Here is a 9,353-nt window from a genome sequence, read left to right on the forward strand (position 1 = left end):
GAGCTGAGGAGCCCTAGTAAGTAAAGACAAGCCTAGAGCTGACCTTTATCTCAGACTTTCAAGGGAAGGTCCTCCCCAGGGGACAATATGCAAATCCCCTGGTGGGTGTGGCAGAGTGGAAAGAGGCACAGGCTGGTGCAGGTCCCTCTCCTGCCAGTGTAGTAGCTTAAAAGGTCTTCTGTGCTGGGAGGAAAGCTAACAGAGACAAATTCTTTACTGCCTGAGTAGGAAGAAGGATCGAACGGAGGAAGTCAAGATCTGTGGGAAGACAGTGCTCAGAGTCCTGCCCTTCTGTGAAACCAGCAGAGACGTGAAGGTGTAGTGGCCAGTGTCCATTTCTGGCAGGTGAAAGGCCCTCCTGCTTGGATTCCTGTCTGCTAAGGTCCCAGGGGAAACAGCTGACACTCCCAACTACAGCTGAGTGGCGGAGGATCTCCAAATCACGGGAAGAACTGGAGATAGTTCTAGGGTCTATGGGGTCTCCTGTTTCCAGGCTGATGGTTTAAGACTGTCTAACAATGATTTAAAATAAACTCACCCTGGGACCCTGTGAATTATGCTCTATGAGAAGATGAAAGTAAAAACACCCTGTCAAGGAGGAAGATTCTCTCACTTACAGGAAGAGAACTAATAATCACATGGAAGAGAATAGGGAAGACGACCGTATTTTATGCTTCATGTAATGAGTATGATTTGTGGTAACCCTTTTTTACTGTCTGGAGTGTATCTTGTCACACTTCTCTCTCCTTCCCCAGTTAAAGATAGATCGATTGATTGATCGATCGATAGACACACACACATGCCATGTGGTATATATGAGACCCTTCATTACAACAGTGACAGAACCTGATGATTCTTCATGTGTCTGCTTGACGTTATCATATTGAGATATTTGTGAGAATTGTGTCAACCTCAAGTTACCTCCCAATTAAAGTCACTGTCCTCAAACAAAATCCTGGAGAAACTGAAAGCATAGAGTTTGTAGTTCTACTGAGTCTCAGGTAATTAAAAGCCAAAGTCATACTGAATTGAAAAATAACTGATAAATACAATTCCAGGTGTGATTACACAGAAAAGCTCAGGCTCTGTATCTCCTAGGATATCTTCCAAGAGTAAGATTTTGTACTGAGAGTGGAATAGCTATTGTGTAAAAATGCTGTGGAGAGCAAATCCTGAACTCTGTGGAGAGTCCCAGGTGCTCACGACAAATTGAGATAGGAGTATAATAGCCCAAGTCCCATAATTTCTTAGGTGTCACTTTATTTACTTTTTCTTATGTTTTCTTCCTTGATCCATGTTATAAGCTAGCCAATGCAATCCTGAATCTTCCTCTTTAAATTTTCAGCCTCAATGTCCACAATAGCCAGACTGTGGAAGGAGTCTAGGTGTCCATCGAATTGAATGAATAAAGAAGCTGTGGTCTGTGTATACAATGGAACATTACTTGGCCATTAGAAATGAGAAATACCCACCATTTGCTTCGAGTTGGATGGGACTGGAGGGTATTATGCTGAGTGAAATAAGTCAAACAGAGAAGGACAAACATTATATGGTCTCATTCATTTTGGGAATATAAAAAATAGTGAAAGGGAATAAAGGGGAAAGGAGAGAAAATGAGAGAAAATATCAGTGAGGGTAACAGAACATGAGAGACTCCTAATTCAGGGAATTGAACAAGAGGTGGTGGAAAGGGAGGTGGGCAGGGGGTGGGGGTGACTGGGTGACTGGCACTGAGAGGGGCACTTGATGGGATGAGCATTGGATGTTATGCTATATGTTGGCAAATTGAACTCCAATTAAAAAAAAATTTCAGTCTTCCTAATGAATCCTATTAGTGAATGAATTCAGAAAGATAAGCCACAATAATGAAAAATATCAGGACAAAGACAAAAAGGATAATACAAGACATTATTATAAATGTTAAGGTGAGTGTCAAAATATTCATAACCCATGTTAAGTGAAGAATCACATTGTGTAACACTATTTCTCAACTGTACTTCAAAAACGAATCACATTACACATTTTTATGTGAAAGCTCAGCGTGTGGAAATATGGCTGCAAATTATTCATCTGTCATGGTTTTTTTTTACTTACTGTATATCGGTTTTGAAAATATTTTTCCAAATTATTCTTTAGAATGTTTGAATTTGGAATATTACTATTTGCTACAGAAATTAACATGAAAACTTAAAAAGTCTTTTCTGCTTGGTTGCCTGTCTCATAATTTTTAAAAATTATCTAAAATATCTCGAAAATGCAAAATCTTAGAAAGATTATTTCTTGACAGTAATGGCTTTGAAATTTTCCAGTATGACCTGTACACTGAACAAGGAGTATTCTTAGTTCCAAACAGGAATCCACGTCTCTACATGTTTACACTCTATTTTGTACCCTGGACAATAAAACTGACCCCAGCAAAGCTGGACGCTACAACTTCACAGAAAGAATAGCATTTGTAAGGGATGTAAGCAGAAACTCTGTGAGGTCCAGGTGGGGAACAGGGCTCTAGAGGTCTCTAATCTAAGCACCATCAACTGAATTAGCAAGGAGTTTTGCAGGTGGATTTTATGGCACTTTTGTCTCTGTGCAGGAGGCTGTTCATCTGGGTCCATAAAAGTGGAAGTCAGGGTGTGATTTGTGTACCTTGAGAAGATTCTCTTTTTGGTGCAACTGTGAACCCATTATCCTGGGATCAGAGTGTGTGGGGTGGGAATTGTGATGCTGTTATACATTCTGTAGACTTTGACCTATAAATTTTATCAAGCCAGATGCTCAAACTATGGTGCTTTGGTGCAGATGAGACAAACACAGAAGCTTGTTTCCTGACTAACCTAAATGGAAGTTCTTTCTGATAAAAGGCGAGCTTTTTTTTTTTTTAAATTTTTTTATTGGGACTCAATTTGCCGTCAGATAGCATATCACCCAGTTCTCATCCTATCAAGTCCCCCCTCAGTGCCCGTCACCCAGTCACCCCATCCCCCTGCCCACATCCCCTCCCACTACCCCTTGTTCGTTTCCCAGAGTTAAAGTCTCTCGTGTTCTGTCACCATCACTGATATTTCCCACTCATTTTCTCTCTCTTCCCCTCCATCGCTTTCCCTATTTTTTATATTCCCCAAATGAATGAGACCATATAATGTTTGTCCTCTGAATGACTTATTTCACTCAGCATAACACCCTCCAGTTCCATCCCTGTTGAAACAAATGGTGGGTATTTGTCGTTTCTTTTTTTTTTTTTAATTTTTATTTATTTATTTATTTATGATAGTCACAGAGAGAGAGAGAGAGAGAGAGAGACAGAGACACAGGCAGAGGGAGAAGCAGGCTCCATGCACCGGGAGCCCGACGTGGGATTCGATCCCGGGTCTCCGGGATCGCGCCCTGGGCCAAAGGCAGGCGCCAAACCGCTGCGCCACTCAGGGATCCCTATTTGTCGTTTCTAATGGCTGAGTAATATTCCATTGTATACATAGACCACAGCTTCTTTATCCATTCATCTTTCAATGGACACCTAGGGGCGAGCTTTTTTTTGTGCGAGAACTGAGATCAAGACATCCAGCAGAGGGAGCATCCCCAGCTTCAGTTCTGTTGAGTAGATTCTTGGGACTTGTGATTGAAATGGGTCACCTTTTCTAAATATTTGTAAATGGTCACCACTGGGGGATAATCTGTACAGATAAATAACCTGATTCATACACCTGTGAATGTGTTGATCTTCTGACTTTACAAGTTACTTCTCAACCATTGGGCTTCAACGATCTAGATATTCCAAAGCCCTGTTCTCTGTTTATGAGTGTTCTCATCAGGGAGGAGAGGAAGCATTTTTCGCTCAGGCCCCAATCCTTGAGTTCCTTAGGGAAAAAAAGGAGGCAAAATTTTCTTGATGAATCTGTGACAAAACATCAGTGTCCTTCATGTGAGACCTGGCCTTCCCTTCAATCAATGAGCTTGAGACTTTAACTGGCTTAGGTCTAGGACCTGAATCAGAAGCAGTGACTTTAGGCTTCAGCTCCCCTGACCTAGAGTTTTGCAGTTACAGAGACAAAATATACACTAAGAGTCTGCACATTGACTTAATTTCTACTAATATGTGCTTAAGCATCTACTGCCACAGATGCCTCTTTCTGACAACATTCTGTCCTTGTATATTGTGGAAATTGTACACCTTCTGCCTATGAAAGTTAGTATGACAAGCTGGTCTGTGCTACTCACTGACATCCCTGGTTCCAGGCATCATTCCCTGGAAAGCAGATTCATGTGTAAGGTAGCATGGGGACAGTGGTTGAGGAATGTTCTTGAGATCAGCGTCTCTAAAGCAAGATTGGGCACATGAGGGAGTTGAGCAGGGATGCAGGACAACCAAAGCCTAAGCCGATCCCCCAGAGGGACCCAGAACTGGTAGGTCTCCAGAGAGGATACAAATTGGGGCACATGGGCCAGGCCCTTATGCAGGATTTTATCTTTTACCCCCTGCTGTACCTTTATTCATTCTTGATCCACCTTCAGAGAAGCTGACTTTTCATAATTGTTCCTAATTTCTCCACAGATATCCCCAGTTTGTTTTATTTTTGCTCTTTCTTGAAAGTATGAAGAGTCTATAACTTTATTTTTGCCATTACTCTAGAAATGTGTTTTATATTAGAGAAAGTTTTTAACTTTGTTACAGGAGAGAAAGAGATGTTTCTCTTGTTTCAGGGAAGATTTCAACCTTGGGGCTATATCCATCCCATGTGGGTATTTAAGGAGAATGCCAAAACGCCTGTAGACTGTGGAGGTGTCACCACTCTTGCAGAGACTGGGTACAAAGAACCACCCGGTAGAGGAGAGGCTCCGGTCCATATAAGCCAGGTGGCTGTCCCTGACCAGATGTGTTGACGACCCCATATGCAATTTCATGATGGAGTTTCCCAAGGACCACAGCCTCTTGGATGTGGGTCTGTTCCCAGTTGGCTTTCATGTCCATACTTCATCCTCCACAGCAGCTGCCTGCAGCACTTCAAGGTGGCCTGGAGGCCCGAGGTTGAGAAGGACTAGCCCATCAGGGTCTCCTTGTCTGATGGGAGAGATGAAGGGACCGCTCCCAATACCATTTTTAGGAGGGGGTTCCCAGGCTTCCCTCCACATGTGTGATGCTTTGCTAGAGGAGCTCACAGAACTGAGAGAAACACCTATTTATGTTTACCAGTTTATTAATTTTTTTTTATTTATTTATGATAGTCACACAGAGAGAGAGAGGCAGAGACACAGGCAGAGGGAGAAGCAGGCTCCATGCACCGGGAGCCTGATGTGGGATTCGATCCCGGGTCTCCAGGATCGCGCCCTGGGCCAAAGGCAGGCGCCGAACCGCTGCGCCACCCAGGGATCCCTGTTTACCAGTTTATTCAAGGATATGATCAAGATACAGATGAAGAGCTAGATGGAGATACATAGGGTGAGGTCTGGGAGGGTCCTGTGTACAGCAGCTTCTGTCCTTGTGGAGATGGAGTGCATCTCTTTCTCTCTGTGGATTGTTCATCTGTGTGGAAGCTCTCTAAACCTTGCACTCTTGAGACTCGTGGAGGCTTGCTTACCTAGACATGATCGATTATTATCTATGTGTCAAGCTCCTCTCCCCTTACTGGATGGGAAATGGGGCAGCAAATTCCATGGTTCTAATCATGGCTTGGTCTTTCTGGTGACCAGTGCCCATCCTGGAGCCCATTCAGGGGCAATTTCACAGAATGAAAGATTCTCTAGAGCTTTTATCTCCTAGGAAATTATAAGCGTTTTAGGAGCTCTGTCAGGGGCTGGGAGCAGAGACCAATCTCTATATTTTCTCGTATGTCACAGACATAAATCAGAAATTCTGGAGGACCACCATTGTTTCAGAGGCTGGGGGAATTCAAGCAGGTTCTAAAGCCTTGCATCCTATCTAACTCCCACTCTGACCTCTAGGTTCTCCTGTGGGTTCAAGGACAGTGGACACGATGTGGATTTCTTCCCAGCCTGGACGTCAGCCTGATATGGCTGCAAGTGTTCCTATCTGCAGCACTGACCCTTGTCCCACAGAGCTGCAGTTCTCACACAAACCTCCTCTGAGGGTGATTAGCTGCCCTAGGCTGCCTCCCCAGATTTTGGAGGCAATGCTCTGATTTTATGAAGATGGGGGTTTTTATTAGAATTACATGTTCAAGCACTTTTCTATGTTTTCCTTTAAGATTAGAGCCAATATACTTGGTTTCCTCCCTTTATATTTCTCTCCAAAGCAAGGTTCCAGGTCATTTTCCAGACTGCTGTTTCCTTATTTCCCAGTGGATACTCCCTGATGATTCTCATAAAATATTGATGTGGAAGGCTCCTAGATTGTGGCTTTTAAATTTTCTTTTGTTTCATTTTACAGTGACCTAATCATTGTATAATGGAGGGGTTTGGAAATTAATGCTCTTAGGATTGTTTCCATGATCAGAAGAAAAGAGAATGAGAGCGAGATATGCTTTCCTGGATCTGATCTTCCTACCCTGTACTCATATCTCAATATTTTCTTCTGTAAGTTTAAAGTCGTGTTTTGAAAAGTGAGTTTCATGTATGAAGTAAGACAATCAAACTCATTTTTCCCCATACGGGGGTGACACATTGTCCCCAAATTATTTAAGTAGTTAATTCTTTCTCCAGAACACACACACACACACACACACACACACACACACACACTCACACACACACACACACACACACAGAAACATCTGAACTGAAATGACCACTAAAATCTATCCAAATGGTACACCACAGTTTGACTCAACAGAATGACACAACAAATGTTCTCCTCTGAGCAGTTCCATGACACTTAGGAAGGAGGCAAAATGTTCCTCTCCACATCAAGATAAATGGTCAGTTGTCAGGAGCCTGAAGAACAACTCAGATGTATCTGTAGTTTCCTCAGAGTGATGAAAAAGAACAGTACCAGTGAACATCATCTGAGCAGAAGGAGAGCATCGAACTGAGAAAGTCAGGATCTGTGGGAAAACAGTGCTCAGAGTCCTGCCCTTCTGTGAAACCAGCAGAGACGTGAAGGTGTAGTGGCCAGTGTCCATTTCTGGCAGGTGAATGGCCCTTCTGCTTGAATTCCTGTCTGCAGGAAGGTCCCGGGGGAAACAGCTGACACTCCCAATTGCAGCTGAGTGGCGGAGGATCTCCAAATCACGGGAAGAACTGGAGATGTTCTAGAGTCTATGGGGTCTCCTGTTTCCAGGCTGATGGTTTAAGACTGTTTAATAATGATTTAAAATAAAATCACCCTGGGACCTTCTGAATTATGCTCTATGAGAAGTTGAAAGCAAATAACCTGCCAAGTAGGAAGATTCTCTCACTTACAGGAAGAGAACTACGAGTCACATGGTAGAGAATATGAAAGAAGAAAGACAGAATTTTAGGCTTCAGGTAATGAGTATGATTTGTGGTAACCCCTTTTTTACAGTTTGGAGTGTATCCTGTCATATTTCTCTCCATTCCTCAGATAAAGATAGATAGATCTATTGATCGATTGACAGACACACACATGTCATGTGTTATATATGAGACCCTTCAGTACAATAGAGACATACTGATGATTCTTCATGTGTCTGCTTGAGGTTATGTCATATTGAGTCATTCATGAAAATTGTGTCAACTTCAAATTACCTCCCAACTAAAGTCACTGTCCTCAAACAAAATCCTGGAGAAACTGAAGCATAGAGTTTATAGTTCTTTGAATCTCAGGTAATTAAAAGCCAAAGTCATACTGAATTGAAAAATAACTGATAAATACAATTCCAGGTGTGATTACGCAGAAAAGCTCAGGCTCTGTATCTCCTAGGAAATCTTCCAAGAGTAAGATTTTGTACTGAGAGTGGAATAGCTATTGTGTAAAAATGCTATGGAGAGCAAATCCTGAACTCTGCGGAGAGTCTCAGTTGCTCATGACAAGAGATAGAAGTAAGAGTATAATAGCCCAAATACCATAATTTCTTACTTGTCACTTTATTTTCTTTTTCTCATGTTTTCTTTCCTTGATGTTATAAGTTAGCCAAAGCAATCCTGATTCTTCCTCTTGAAAATTCCAGCCTCCCTAATGAACGTTGCTAGTGAATGAATTCAGAAAGACAAGCCACAATAATGAAAAATGTCACTATGAAGACAAAAAGGAAAATATAAGACAATATTATAAATGTTAAGGTGAGTGTCAAAATATTCATAACCCATGTTAAATAAAGAAACACATTATTTAACACTATTTGTCAACTAACTGTACTACAAAAAAAATCAAATACACATTTTTTATGTGAAAGCTCAGTGTGTAGTAATATGGTGCAAATTATTCATCTGTCATGGTTTTTATTTTATTGTATATCAGTTTTGAAATGTTTTTTTTTTCAAAATTATTCTTTAGAATGTTTGAATTTGGAATATTACTATTTGCTGCAAAACTTAACATGAAAACTTAAAAGGTTTTTTTCTGCTTGGTTGCTTGCCTCATAATTTCTTAAAATTATCTAAAATATCTCGAAAATGCAAAATCTTAGAAACATTATTTCTTGACAGTAAAGGCTTTGAAATTTTCCAGTATGACCTGTACACTGAACAAGGAGTATTCTTAGTTCCAAACAGGAATCCGCGTCTCTACATGTTTATTACTCTATTTTGTACCCTGGACAATAAAACTGACCCCAGCAAAGCTGGACGCCACAACTTCACAGAAAGAATAACATTTGTAAGGGATGTAAGCAGAAACTCTGTGAGGTCCAGGTGGGGAACAGGGCTCTAGAGGTCTCTAATCTAAGCACCATCAACTGAATTAGCAAGGAGTTTTGCAGGTGGATATTATGGCACTGTTGTCTTTGTGTGAGAGGCTGTTCATCTGGGTCCAAAAAAGTGGAAGCCAGTGTGTGATTTGTGTCCCTTGAGAAGATTCTCTTTTTGGTGCAACTGTGAGCCCATTATTCTGGGGTCAGAGTGTGTGGGGTGGGAAGTGTGATGCTGTTATACATTCTGTAGACTTTGACCTATAATTTTTATCAAGCCAGACAGGTCAAACTACAGAGCTTTGGTGAAGATGAGACAAACACAGAAGCCTGTGTCCTGACTATTGCAGATGGGAGTTCTTTCTGATAAAAGGCGAGCTTGTTTTTTTTTTCTTTCAGTTTTTAAATTGGAATTCAATATTCCAACATAGAGCCTATCACCTAGTTTTCGTCCTGTCAAATGCCCCCCTCAGTGCCCATTACCCAGTCACCCCATACCCCCGCCCACCTCCCCTCCCACTACCCCTTGTTCATTTCCCAGAGTTAGGAGTCTCTCATGTTGTGTCATCTTCACTGATATTTCCCACTCATTTTCTC

General features: G+C 41.7%; 1 long non-coding RNA gene across 1 annotated transcript; it reads left to right on the forward strand.

Annotated features, from left to right (window-relative positions):
* The first annotated feature begins 210 nt into the window (after positions 1-210).
* LOC144280823 (uncharacterized) lies at positions 211-9,129 on the forward strand. The gene is made up of 4 exons (XR_013349229.1): positions 211-1,001; positions 6,380-6,525; positions 8,079-8,190; positions 9,039-9,129. It is a non-coding gene; the product is annotated as an uncharacterized LOC144280823 (long non-coding RNA).
* Positions 9,130-9,353: the final 224 nt, after the last annotated feature.

The sequence above is a fragment of the Canis aureus genome, chromosome 12, assembly GCF_053574225.1.
Source record: "Canis aureus isolate CA01 chromosome 12, VMU_Caureus_v.1.0, whole genome shotgun sequence".
In the NCBI taxonomy this organism is placed as follows: Eukaryota; Metazoa; Chordata; class Mammalia; order Carnivora; family Canidae; genus Canis; species Canis aureus.